Source organism: Bubalus kerabau, chromosome 1 (assembly GCF_029407905.1).
Source record: "Bubalus kerabau isolate K-KA32 ecotype Philippines breed swamp buffalo chromosome 1, PCC_UOA_SB_1v2, whole genome shotgun sequence".
Lineage (NCBI taxonomy): Eukaryota > Metazoa > Chordata > Mammalia > Artiodactyla > Bovidae > Bubalus > Bubalus kerabau.
The window spans coordinates 97,956,549-97,970,850 of NC_073624.1; the positions used below are offsets into that span (position 1 = coordinate 97,956,549).

Consider the following 14,302-nt stretch of genomic DNA (forward strand, 5'->3'; position numbering starts at 1 on the left):
GATGGACTGCTTTTTTGCTTAGCCTTCTTTAATAAGGATGGCTTTGAATGGATTCCTCCCAAAGTACTAGGCCCTTAACAGAATCTTTAATTCTGACGAAACTCACCCTTTTCTAGAATATTTGATTTCATAGCCCTCAGGACCTATTGAGTTCTTTAACAAAGCAAATGCAGAAGCCTGGGAAGCAGTTATTAGCGGAGGGAGATTGGTTTACCAGTGTGATTTGTTGCTATGTATGTTTATTAGCCACTGGCTCTGTGCTTGTGAAGTCAGTATTCCCTACACTCTGCTGAACCAGGCAATCTGGTGAAATAAGAAGTGAGGCCAGGCCTTGTTCAAGTTCCAGAATCTAATTGCAACCACAATAATAGCTACCATATATTGATGTTTTCCATGTCATTTCATCCTCATAAAAACCCTACGAGGAAAGTATTGTTTCCTCTAGGTTCCAGATGATATTCAGCCTCGGGGATGTAAACTTTCCAAGGTTACACAGCTCTTAAGTGGCGGTGTGTGATTTTGAATCCAAGTCTTTTTGTTAATAAACCATCTTTACTCCTTTTTATTTTTTGGATCCTCTTTCCTTGTCTCCAGGTGCCCAAAATGATCTTTCTGCTGTGAAACAGGAAAAGCAGATCATTTTGATAGAAAAGCTTGGAGTCTTTTTGTTCATTGAAAATACTCTTTGAATCCTTGAGAAAATACCTCATCTTTAACTTTGCTTTTTTTATACTCCTCTTCTAAAATCATGGACCCTTGGAGATGAAAGGAATCAAGTCCTCAGCTCACACACTTTTGGGAGAGGAGTAGGCAGTGGCTGACTTGTTACCCATCCTTACCATCGTGGTAGAAAATCTTCCCAACTTTGCTGTGTGCATGAAAAGCCTGGTGTTGCTTTGGATTTATCTGGGTGCAGAGGTAGAGTTTCATAGAGTTAATCATCAGAGGTAAACTCTAAACTAGGGCTGGAACATAAGGATAGGCTTGTCCATGGACCTTATGAGGACACGCAAATTGCCTCAAAGCCACGTTCCTTCAAAGAGTCTAAATGAGATCTTGCAGCTGTCTTTTTGATTGTATCCATCCCATCCCAAATGGTCCAGCATTTCTTTGATTTTTACGGATGTGTAGAAAAGGGAATATATGTCCAGAATCAGATATCTGAAATTTTAAAGGAAATTCTTGGCTTATTACATCTTATATTGCATCAGACCCCCAGTGGGGCTGGGGTTGCACTCTGTGATCAGACATGTTGATATATCTGTGGCATGACTTACAGCTAGAAGGGAAGACTATAAATACATGTCACTTGGCGTCAGATTTTTGTTACCAAGTGATTGATTTACACACACTTAGAAAAAAGCTTTCATATTTTGGAACTCTCTGGGTCTCAGACTTAAAGGTAAAAATGTGTGGGCCTATAATTTCCTCCCTCTTTGCTCTGATAGAAGTTGAACTTACGGGGCACCAACATCATGTCTGATAGAGGACGTTGTTGTTCAGTTCTTTAGTCGCTAAGTTGTGTCCGACTCTTTGTGACCCCATGGGCTGCAGCATGCCAGGCTTCCCTGTCCCTCGCTATGTACTGGAGGAGGGAACAGCAAGCCACTCCAGTATTCTCGCCACGAGAACCCCAGGCTCTTTGTTAAAAGCAAAGCAAACCTTGTTTCAAGGAGGCATCTGCCTTTCTGACATTTATGGGGCTGCTTGGCACCTTTCTTGTGTGTGTGTCTGTTTCCGTTCTTTGTGTGTGTGCCCACACGTGACAGGTCTCAGGGGTAGGGAAGTCCCTCAGGCTGCTCCCCCTGACCCCACTTCAACCAGTTCCTCAGCCACATTCCCTTTCTGTCTCCAAGGGAACCTGAACGGCCGGTCTCCACCCTTGTCTTTGTGAGGACCGTCACACCTCACACTACTCAGCAGGCAGCTTTTCTCGAAGCCACATACTCCATAAGCCTTTGCTCCTTGGTTCGGGGAGCCTTCACCATGGCAACCAGTTTGGCTCATCTCAGTCCATTCCCAGGTGGTCTCTGAGGCTTTGCCCACGTGGTGCCACGCTGAAAAATGCAGCCTGGCCCACGAGATTGCTTTCATGTTTTAATTGCTTATTTTGGCTTGTGGCACAGGCCCAGGGATTTTTCTGCAGAGGGATGGGTTTCACCATGCCTGGTGGCCAGGCTGCTGTCTCTCACCCTTCTCGGTGTGAGCCACACGCACTTCTTACACCCATGATGATGCCTCGCAGTTTCTAAAGCTTTTCTGAGATTAGGAGAGGCCAAAGCCAGATGGTTCGACACACTCTTGTTTCTGCTCCCGCTCTGGTTCCTTGTGGCCACTTACATTCTGTTTAGCAAATGCTTTTCCAGTTTGTGGGCTCCATCAAGCCATGAGTGTCTTCAGAAACTATTTATACCCTGAAGTGTCTGTCTGTTGCTGCTAGTGGCTGGAGTTTGACAGCTGGTACCATCAGCTTCACCCGGCACCTGATTTATCAGAGTGCAGTGTTCATGCCAGGTGGCTCTTGGGCCAAGAGTCTTCAGTCATCCGATGACTTAAATTGCCAAGGCAACAATGTCTGGTGAGACCTCGGGATTTACAACCTGTTCCCAGGCTCTCAAATTCTTGCTGACACAGGTTTTATTCTCATAACCACCCAGAACTGCGAGGTGTGTAAATCTTTGAACTTTTCTGCAGAATTCATTTCTCTGCCTTGAACAAGGGCTCAGCCCACAGAACATGGGCTTTAGGGAACCCATGAACTTGTGGACATTGTGGGCACTGTTTTCTATGGACACAAGTGTGAGCAGTTGTTGAAGAGAGGCTTACATGGGTTCTTAGCATCCTATTCTAAAACAGCGTGTCCTCTGGAAAATGATTTAGTCTTCTGAGCCTCTGAGAAATGAGAATAATAAGAGGTCTTAGCCCATTCATTTGCATGAGGAGACAATGACAAAATGTATATAAACTGCCAGGTACAGTGCCCATAAGCATTCAGTAAGCGGTGGTGGTGTTGTTTAGTCTCTGAGTCATGTCCAACTCTTTTGCAGCTCATGGACTGTAGCCCATCAGACTCTGTGTGTGGGGTTTCCCAGGCAAGAATGGGTTGTCATTTCCTCTTCAGGGTATCTTCCCAACCCAGGGATTGAATCTAGGTCTCCTGCATTGGCAGGTGGATTCTTTACCACTGAGCCACCAGGGGAGCCCTTCAGTAAATGTTGGCGATCACTATTCATCTGTGATCCTCAAAAAGTTAAAATTATGTGGCTGCTTTTTATCTCTTGGGATTAAGTACAGATGTATAATCAGTAATGATTATCAACATTCTTACAGCCCTTCATGCTATACCAAGAATCTTTGCAATATTGCCTCACATGATTTTCACATCCTTGTGAACGGTGGGAGAGACTGCGTAATTATTCCCTCCCACAGATGAGGAAACTGAGGCTCAAGGGAGACCAGACCACTTGGCTAATCGGGCTCAGAAAAATGACTTCTGCTCGGTTCTAGTGATCAAACAGACTATTAGACAAATGGTTACAATACAGAGTGTGATGAGTACCTTGACCTTTGAAGTCCAGAAAGTTAAGGTCATCAGGAGGGTCAGGTAAGCCTCCTGGAATAAGTGACTTTTAATCTGAGCCCTTACACAGAGGTAGGAATAGGCCAGGTGGAGAGTGGCTGCAGAGTGTTGCCTACAGAGGCGGAAGCACAAGCTAGTTCCTGGAGGCAGGGGTGCCTCTGGGGATGGGTGCTTTGTGGCAGAAGGGGATAGAGATGAGGCCAAAGAGCAGTTTTTGCACCCCCCGCCTTGTGGCTCAGCTGGTGAAGAATCTGCCTGCAATGCGGGAGACCTGGGTTTCATCCCTGGGTTGGGAAGATCCCCTGGAGAAGGGAACAGCTACCCACTCCAGTGTTCTGGCCTGGAGAATTCCATGGACTGTATAGTCCATGGGGCTGCAAAGAGTTGGACACAACTGAGTGACTTTCACTTCACTTCGCTTCCAAAATATGAGTGACTGAAGAAAGAGGAAAGGAATAGAGCAGAGAATTACATTTGGGTTTATAGGCATACCTACAGACCATGCAGCTATGTAAAACAGTTCTGAGGAAGACAGGTAACATGGGGGTGTGTTTGGTATATTAGGTGAGGAGGAGCACATATAAAACTACCCATATGCCATGATTTTAGTTGTGTAGAAGTGACTCTTCCAAGGACCAAGACTTAGAAGTTAAGTTGAAGAAAGAGAGTAACTCTTTTGTTGAGTTGATATTTTGGGGTTTATTTTTTGGCCATGCCACGCAGCGTGTGGGATCCCAGTTCCCCAATCAGGGACCAAACCATTAGGGAAGTCCTGGACCATCAGGGAAGTCCTGAGATGGTGTACGTTTGAAACTCACTGTGTTATCTTTTAGGTTTTATTTTAGTTGTTTGTGGAGAAGGAAATGGCAACCCACTCCAGTGTTCTTGCCTGGAGAATCCCAGGGATGGGGCAGCCTAGCGGGCTGCCATCTATGGGGTCGCACAGAGTCGGACACAACTGAAGCGACTTAGCAGCAGCAGCTCCCAGTACTTGGCCTGGGGGATCCAGGCTCCAGCATTCATTCCACTGGCCCTCTAGCCTCTTTAGTTTGGACTGATTGATTCATTTGTTCATTTTGTGCTTTTGCGTGCTTGAGCAAGTCCCAGTTATGCCTGTGTGTCTGTCCCTGGATGGGTCAGTATTCAGAGAGCTCAGCCCCCAGACCCCTGAGCCCCCTTTCTCTTTGTCTAGACAAGATCACTTGCTCTCACTTGCTCTCATGACACCTGTAATTAATACTCCCCTTTTCTTTATGTGAGGAAAAAGAAAAGGCAGTGACAGTCAGTGAACCAGGTGGCCCTTTCCACCAGCCAGGCGGAATGAAGCAGGGAGACTAAGTAACTGGAGAGGTGACAATTGAAATAACTGGGTATCAGGCAGAAATGTCCATTTGACCCGGCGTGTTACTGTTTGAAGTCTGGTGCTTTTGGAAAATTGCCTGGTTCCTTCTAAGTTTTTCACAGGGATCAAAGGCGTTTGCTGAGTTTGCTTTTAAGCAGTTACTTGGAAGGTTTCCCTCTCGTGCAGGTCAGTGAGAAAAAAATCAGCGTGATGCTGTGAGCGTGTACATCCACAAGCAGCCCTTACCCACTGGTACTCTTTATGCATTCTGTGCCTTTCTGAGGTTCTGTCCCTTCCAAAGGCAGCTTCAGGGCACAGGGACAGTTAAAAATGGTGTTGAAGATTTGATACAAGGTGTCTGCTTTAAAGTGCTCCCAACACACATACAGTGTGGGGGAGAATATGAAATAAGGGTGAGGGGCATATGAGTTCTTTATACTGTTCCCTTCACCTTGCTTATGCTTTTGTTTGTTTGTTTAGCTGCACTGGGTCTTTGTCGTGGCGTGCAGGCTTTCTCTAGTTGCAGCTTGCAGGGCTTCTCTCTAGCTGTGGTGCGCAGGCTCCTCTTGTTGTGGAGCACGGACTCTAGAGCTCACGAGCTTCAGTAGTTGCATTGTGCAGGCTTAGGTGCCCTATGACATGTGGGATCTTTGTTCTCCGACTAGGGATTGAACCCCCATGCTCTGCATTGGAAGGCAGATTCTTAACCACTGGACCATCAGGGAAAGTTCCTTGTTTGTTTGTTTTTCCAAAAAAAAAAAAAAAAAAATATTTAAGTAGCACTTAAAAGACTGGTCACAAAATACTTACCGGAAACAAATGTGAAAAGCCCTAGTGACAGTGTGCACTCTGATGCCCCTGGGGACAGCCCGTGCAGATGCCATGGCCCTCACTGGACCCTAGAGTGAATGGGAGCTGATGGAGCAGGGGAAGCAGAGGTGCCCAGAGGTGGCAGCTGTCCATGGGCACGGACCTCATTAGAATACATAACACAAAAAGGATAATCATGTGCATTGTAGAAAACCAGAAAGAAATACCCCAAAATTCCACTCCTGCATGATTCATTTTACTGTTTTATATTTTCAGTATAATACAGAATTAAAAGAAGTCTCTTTAAGTCTCTGTCATCCCTTAAGAACCCTGAAGCTCTGATGATGGGAGTACACGAAAGTGAAACTTGAGTAAGTGATGAGGAGCTGGGGCCAAGTCCCATATCCAGTTAGGGGCGGAGCTTGGCCACGTGCCAGGTGTGGCATGTACGTGGCGTTACACTAAAAATAAAACAAAACAAAAACATCATTTTAGTTCTGGACCCTTTTCAAAATGAGCAGGTCTTTTCTAACCAGCCACGTCCCAGGTTCCTCATCTCCCTTCTGTATTGTGCTTGGCATTCCCTGGCGGACAGCTGTCTTCCCACATTCAAATTGTTGACACCTAAGGAGTACGTATTGCTTGCATGGTCATCAGTGAGTCACTTGTCAATCAGTATTGAACATATATGGATTGTCAGGCGCTGTGTTAGGCACCAGGAATGTAGTGGTGAACAAGACACAGTCCTTGACTTGAAAAGTTTACACAGGCTGCAGAGGCAAAAAAAAAACAACAACAAAAAACAAGCACTTACAACACAGAGGTCCCTGCCTTGATGAGGACAGGCTTGGGAGCATGGTTGTGGGGGGGTGGGGACACTGACCTGCCTTTGGGGATGTGGATTGGGGATGGGGGGGTTGTTCCAGGGAAGTATCCATCAGGAAGTTGTTCCAAGCAAGCATCTGAAAAAGCTATTAACTAGGAAGAGGAGTGCAAAAAGGTGAGGGAAAGCTTTCCAGGCAGAGGAAATAATTACAACCTTTCCCAGAGCATGGCTGAGGGCTGCAGGATATTAATATTGGATTTACTCTTACCACTTGTATTTGCCAAGAAAGTGTAACTTATTTTTCTAGAGTGAACTCAGGCTTCATTTGAGCTCCTTGGGTAGCAGAGGAAAACCAAATCTTATTCTAATCCGATAGCTTCGTCTCCTCCAACGACTAAAATCGGCTGTCTAGGTCATTTGGTTTTGTCTGGAGGGTTCTGTCTTTCAGAGCCCTGTCCCCACTCCAGCTCCTCCTTAAAACGGCCTCTGAGAAGAGCAGGAAGCGTGGTTTGTGTGGCTGGTAGTGGCCAGTGGCCGGAATGAGCGGACCACATGCCGAGTCTTTGAGTCCCTGTTTGTGCCCAGCTGGGACTGTTCCCTGGAGGGTAGTGGCTGAAATGCCTCTGGTGCCACCTGACTTCTCAGGGTGGCTTGTTGGCAGCAACCAGCGGTGGCTATAGCGCTGGTCACTCACCACTAGCCTCCAAATCCCTGCCGCTGCCAGTCCATCAGCCTGCAAATACAAAAGGTGGAAAAAAGCATAATGATACATTTTAACATGACTCCTATTTATTATCTTTGTACACCCAACATTTGGCTAAGTTTCTGGCTATGGAAGTTTGGTGCCTCAATTAATATATATTAGCTCCCTGTCCTCTTCCTTCTGGTTCAGTTTCTCCCCTCATCCCTTGAAGAGAGGACAGGCGGGAAGAAGATCCTTATGGACTCAAAAGTGGCATTTGGGAGGTAAGACCTTTGGTACTCAAACAGTATGGGATTTTAAGAATAAAGTGGAAGAAACCTGTCCACATCCTCTAAACTTATTGAAACACTATGAATTGCCAGTAAAGGCCAACAATAAAGTTGTTATTACAATTGGTATTTGTAAAGTGCATTGCAGTAATTTCCACAGAAGAGTGCCTGACTCATTGTATGCACTTAGTGAATTGTTGCTGCTGTTTGTTCTCATTTTATTTAATCTCTGCACTGAATCCCTCCTTGGTAGATGAAGGTATGATCCCTTTTCACAGATGAGGAAACTGAGGCTCAGATAAATAGGCTTTCCCTAGAGCACTGTCGGAGAAGGCAATGGCACCCCACTCCAGTACTCTTGCCTGGAAAATCCCATGGGGGGAGGAGCCTGGTAGGCTGCAGTCCATGGGGTCGCTACGAATAGGACATGACTGAGCGACTTCACTTTCACTTTTCACTTTCATGCTTTGGAGAAGGAAATGGCAACCCACCCCAGTGTTCTTGCCTGGAGAATCCCAGGGACGGGGGAGCCTGGTGGGCTGCTGTCTATGGGGTTTCACAGAGTTGGACACGACTGAAGCGACTTAGCAGCAGCAGCAGCAGCAGAACACTGTGTCATAAGTGGGAGGCAGCTTGTGAATCCAGATCTTCCTACTTCAGCTCCTTCTTCAGTCTCCTTGGTTCCTCCTCCATATCTGTCTCCCAGCCACTCTGGTTCACTTACAGTCCTAAGGTGAGACAGGATTTCCATCTTTCAACCAGCCCGAAGGGAAATTCTTAAATTCTAAGACATAATCTTCCTTAAGGCTTAAGCACAACGGAGCCACATGGGATCAAACTAATTAGCTTTTGATTTTATCCTTCAGGTAAATTTACAGGCAAATAAAAAGTATGAGCATCTTTAAAGGATTGTCTTCAGATTTTAATGTTAGATCCTATGTATGCACACACAAACACCTGATAGATTATTTTAGTTGGTATCGATGAGAATGGAATGAATGAGCCTCATTATCTTTAGGCTCACTAAGAGCTTTCTACATTGATTTAGAAGATAATGAATGCACAGTTTGAGCCATTTCTAATTCCAGCAAACAAACTAACTTAAAGAAACCCTGCATCCTTTCAGCTCAGTTCAATTCAGTCACTCAGTTGTGTCAGACTCTTTGTGACCCCATGGACTGTAGCACGCCAGGCTTCCCTGTCCATCACCAACTCCCGGAGCCTGCTCAAACTCATGTCCATCGAGTCACTGATACCATCCAACCATCTCATCCTCTGTCGTCCCCTTCTCCTCCTGCCTTCAATCTTTCCCAGCATCAGGGTCTTTTCCAATGAGTCCTTTGACAGTCTGCAAATAGTCATTAGGAGCTTCCCTTGTAGCTCAGTCGGTAAAGAATCTACCTGCAATGCAGGAGACCCAGGTTCAATACCTGTGTCTGGAAGATCCCCTGGAGAAGGAAATGGCAACCACTCCAGTATTCTTGCCTGGAGAATCCCATGGACAGAGGTGCCTGGCAGGCTACAGTCCATGGGGTTGCAAACAGCCAGACATGACTTATCAACTAAACCACCACCGAATAGTTCGTTAGTGTTGACCATGACTGTGCAAAAAACAAAATCAAGCGAACCTTTTGACCTGAATATGGAAAGCAGGACCTTTCTCTGGATGTTCAGTAGAAAGACAACCAGCCCAGCAGCCAGGGACTCTGGCAGGAGGAGGGTTAATCATTTAGCACATTTCTGCTATGCCTCTACTGTGTTGCCTATTCAGGTGGACTCCAAACAAGTGTGCAGATGAATAATTCATGCTGGCAATGGCTTTGACCTCTCTGAGCAAGTCTCCCTCCTGAGCAGGGAGCATCCGACCTTGGAAAGACACACCCGGGCCTAAGGTTAAATCCTTGTTGTCCCTGCCCTACTAAATTGGCCATTTCCTGTTCTGATTGCTAATCTTTAGTGAAGTGCCCAAACCACCCACCTTTGGGCCAAGGCAAGGGAGACCAGCTGATATGTGGGGTGTGCGTTGAGGTAATGGCCCTCCAGCAGTCCAGATTTTGAAGGGGCCTCCATGGAGTGTGTGAGAGGGTTAGCTGAGCCTGGCAGTTTGGGAAACATGGGCCACTTATGACCCCTTAAAGCTGAGGCTTGGGTGAATCATTTAACTTTCCTGAGCCCCAGCTTCATCAGCCTCCAAAGCCAGACCTATAGTTCTACCCTGCCCACCTCAGGAGGAGGAAGTGGTAACACTTGGTAAATGTTTGCGGTTTAAAGCACGGTTAAACCTAAGTTGTTTCTAAAATGTCAAATGCTATTTACTGAGGTACCTAGAGGAATAGAATAGATGGAGACAGGAGGTGGTGTGGTGGTTACAGGTGGGTGAGAGGAGCTGGGATGGGACTTAAGTGTTTAATGGGTACAGAGGTTCAGTTTGGGAAGATGAAAAGTTCTGGGAATTGATAGTGGTGACGTTTGCACAGCAGTATAAATGCACTTCATGCCACTGAACTGGACACTCAAATGGCTAATTTTATATTCTATACATTTTGCCACACTAAAAAAAAAAAAAGAAGAAAACTTAAGTTGTTTTAATGTTCCTACACCCACATTCATCCAAGCCAGCCTCGAGGAGCAGCCTCCCTGCTACCAGACCCCAGGCTCCCTTCTCAGACTTCCATGCCGCCCCCCTCCTCCAAGTGCACTGGTTGAGCAGAGGTTACTGGAGATGCTCAGGTCTGCCCTCAACCCCTACTTGTGCCAGGCTCCATGCCAGGCCCCGGATGGACGGAGGTAAAAGGATGCGTGCCTCCAGCCTGGAGAGGGATGCAGACTGCACACAAGCTGACTTCCCAGACAGCGTGGGAAGGGCTGAGATGGGCTGGCCAGGCTGCTCCTTCCTGAGGGAGGGAAGGAAGGCTTTGCAGGCTCCTGAAGGGTGTGCCAACACCAGAGTTAAGCAGACCAGGAGACTGGCAGGGGCATGGCCAACCCCTGCATTTGCCCTAACGCTCCATTTATTTCCTGCTTCTCTGCATTTGCTGGTGCTCCTCCTTCAGCTAGAGCGCACTCTTTCCCTTCTTTCCCCCTGAAAAGCCTCTTAATGTTTCAAGTGCCAGCCCAGATGCCACCTCCCTTCTGGAAGCATTCCCTAAACCCAGCCCCAGTTCATCTCCCCTGCTCTGGAACTTGCACGGTGGCCTCTTCCGTCTCCATCAAGCATGTAGTTCACTCTGTCAGGCGATACAGCCGTTTGTATTTCTGCATCTCTCATTGGATATAGACTGGGATTATTCCAAGTAAGAGTAACCAGCTGGAATTCACCTTAGCTCAACAGTCATTTATCAGAACAGGGACCGGGACGCTGTGTTCCTGCTCTCCTCCCCGCTCAGCCGGCTTCACAGTCCACGCAATGGGGCGGTGGCACTCCACGCTTCTGCACTGCTTGGGGCAACGATCGCCTCTGGGCCGGGTGGCAGTGGCGGGGGAGCAGGACCGCACACACACCGGCTGTGGGTCCAAGCCCGTGTGTACTGGGGAGGAGCAGCCTTGGGCTGCTGGCGTGTGCTCCACTCTCGGCAGTGGTGGGCCCTGCAGGCCCCTCAGGCCTTCCAGCTCCTCCCTGGGCGTCCCGCCTTGCTTCCCTGCTCCCTGCCCCGCCTCCTCTGTGGTTCCCTTCCTAGGCTGCTGGCCATCTCTTCCTTCTCTTATTTGTAGATCCCGTGTGTGTGCTGTTAGTGTTTTGTTTTGTTTTGTTTTTTTCCTGTGATTTCACTGGTACATCTTCCTATTTTACTTGTTTTCTTTACACGATTCAGTTCATCTACAGTTTGATGGCTCTTTGTTTGCATGCACGGTTAGTTACTGTTCAGATCTGAGGGCCTGACCCATGTGTTCTGCCGTCTGGTGGTATATCTCCAGGAGATGCCCCAGCACATGCACAGAAGTGCGGGTGCCATCTACCTGTCACCCCCATTCACCTGCCGCCCCTGAATTTTCTGTGGCTCTGAATGGTATCAACTATCCCCTGTCAAATCTGGGAGCGGCTGTGATGCTTTCCTGTCCTGTACCAAATGAACCCAAGCTGATGTCAAGCCCATTCCCTTCATGCCTCTCAGAGCTGTCGGTTGCCATGGCCGTAATCAGGCCTGCATCATTTGTTACTAATCTGTAAGTGGCCTCTTGTGCCACCTGCAATTTGTTCCCTATAGTGCAGCCCATATGATCTTTCTAAAGAAAACATCTGAGTATGTCAGTTCCTTGTGTAAAATCCTTCAGTGGCTCCTTGTTGCCACTGGAATGAAAGTCAGTCTTTAATGTGTGAGATACAGAACTCTCCCACACCTGCCTGCCCATATATGAAACCTCAGCTCCTGGTGTTCTCCAGCCTTCGCATTTCTGAGTATGCCTTGTTCTCTGGGACTGCCCCCACGCCTTCTTTTTTTAGAATAAATAAATAGATAATGTTTTATTATTTACAAATGAAGCATTAACACAAGAGTGAGTAAAAGAGCATAGACTGCTTCTTGATTTAAAAGGGGGAAAAGTGAGGTCATTAGGTTCAAGGGAAATGCAGCTACCTCTTCCATGTGTATTTATACAGCTACCATTGAGTCCAGGAGTAGTAATAATCTTATATCAAATATACCAGGCTCCTAGTAACCTACTTCTACCAAAAAACAGAGAAAATGGCCTGAAGGTTCTAACAGTAAATTGCACTTGCCCTGAAGTAAACCACATTTCTGCACCTCATATTGAAATCTCTCGTATGTAAAGTGAAAGCTGGAAGCTTAACTGTCTACACAGTTGCAGAACACAGCCCCAAACCAACTTTCCTGTCTTTTATTAGGTTTTGCCCAGGTGGCTCAAATGGGACTTGCTCCGGGGCTGGAAAAGAATATGTTGGTGAGAAAGAAGACAGAGACGCATGTTGAGTAAACAGCCAACAGCCTCTGCCACCATCCTGACTTGATGTTCCACGATGAACAGTATTTTATGCTGCTCTGTACCAGACTGGCTACTTCCTTCTGTCTGCACTGAGTCACTGATTATAGAGAATTCTCTGTCTTGGTAGCTATAGTTACCCAAAGTTCAAACTTATCAGTACAACTTCCTGTCTTGGGCTATTCTGTTAGTAATGTTCAGTCGCAAAGAACAGAAATATCAAAGAACAGTGGTTAAAACAAGTAAGAGTGTGTTTTTTTTTTAATCACATAATATAAAGTCTAGAGGTAGTCTGGTTGAATTCCTCGTCAGGGCTACTTGGCATGTTGACTTTCATCCTCATGGTGACAGTATGGTGGCTGCAGCTCCGGCATCACGTCTACATCCAGGTTAGGAGAAGAGTAGGAGAAGGGTTCCTTTTGCCAACTCTTTCCTTTTATTAGGAGCCAGACACAGACTTGGACTTTATTCACCAGAACCATGACCTATGGCCATCTGTGACTTCAAGGGAGGCCGGAAAATAGTATATTTAGCAGGGCATGTTAGAGTAGTGAGCAAAATTGGGGTCATGTTCACAAGAAAGAAAAGAATAAGTGCATTCACAGCTAACAGGGTCTGTCATATGTTCCATCAAATGTGTTTCTATTGCCGTGGCTACACAATCATATTTACTCTAGCTGCAGGCACTTTAGTGTTGTTCTTTTATCTCTTGAAATGCAGGTGTCCGAATACTTTTGCAAAGTGCTTTCTGCAGAATGCAGTTTTACATTGGAGATAAACCTGGCTTTAAATGGACAAAAGATATTGGCTGAACTAAGTGTTTTCTGGAAACCGTACTCTCAAATTGTATTGGTTTTTCCACTATTGAACTATTTCATTAGACATTCACAATATATATGCAAATCACTTTAGTCTTCTGTTAATGATAACAGTCAGTCTAGATGGTCTGTGCTCGACACGGGAGCATTAGAATGACTCAGTGCACGAAACTCTACTGCTTGCGTCAGTAATTCTTCACAAGCGCTTAGTTTTATAATCTAAATTTGTTGGAATTAAACTTGAACAGCTCATAAATACTATAATTAATTTTTGTTCCACTTCAGGTCCAATTACAAATTGATTTAAACCCATTGCTGATAATTCTCTCTGCTGCCCATTTATTCCCTGGATCATGACACTCACCCTGTTGTTGACGTTCCACTATAGTTGCATGACCTGGGAGAGCGCGCACCACATTATCTGCTAAGCAGAGTGCCTGGCCTGTAGTAGGTGCGCGGTAAGCCTTGGTGGAAGAATATCATTGCCAAATGACTCGGCAATAATCAGTTACATATCAGCAGCAAGAGGCAGCCCCCACTGGCCTACTAGATCCTGTGTGCCAGCCAGTGTTTTATTTAAAAAGAAATCATAGTCTATACAGAGTAGAATATGTCAGGCTGGGTTTGGATGTCTCGGCTGTCTCTGGTTGTTTCCTGTATCCCTTTGAAACATGCGTGCGTCTCATTGTCCAGAAGATAATGTCTTTGTAATGCCAGCTCCCAAGTTGCAGGGAACTGCCATTAATGGTCCTAATTTGAGTCAGAAGCCAACCCCTGCACCAGGCAGGCTGTGTGTCCAGGAGGCCGGGCCACTTGTAAAACATTTAAGATGGGATAGAATCTTTGTGTAGACGTTTAATATGGGATAGAAGCAATGCCTATCAAAGAGGTTTGAGACAGACAGCCCCAGGGAACTGACCCGGCCACCTCGGCAGATTTGCTGTTCAGTTACTTCCCCTGCACCTTGCTGCGTGCACACGCGAGCTTTGTTGGTTCGTTTACTCAGCCGTGGCTGA

The 14,302-nt window shown here is 46.4% G+C and overlaps 1 protein-coding gene and 1 long non-coding RNA gene across 2 annotated transcripts in view; both read left to right on the top strand.

Moving 5' to 3' along the window:
• The window catches only part of TMCC3 (transmembrane and coiled-coil domain family 3), a 289,285-nt gene that overhangs the window by 109,076 nt on the left and 165,907 nt on the right, over positions 1 to 14,302 (top strand). The window lies entirely within an intron of this gene.
• The window catches only part of LOC129655211 (uncharacterized), a 157,523-nt gene that overhangs the window by 107,937 nt on the left and 35,284 nt on the right, over positions 1 to 14,302 (top strand). The gene's annotated exons all lie outside the window — the stretch shown is intronic.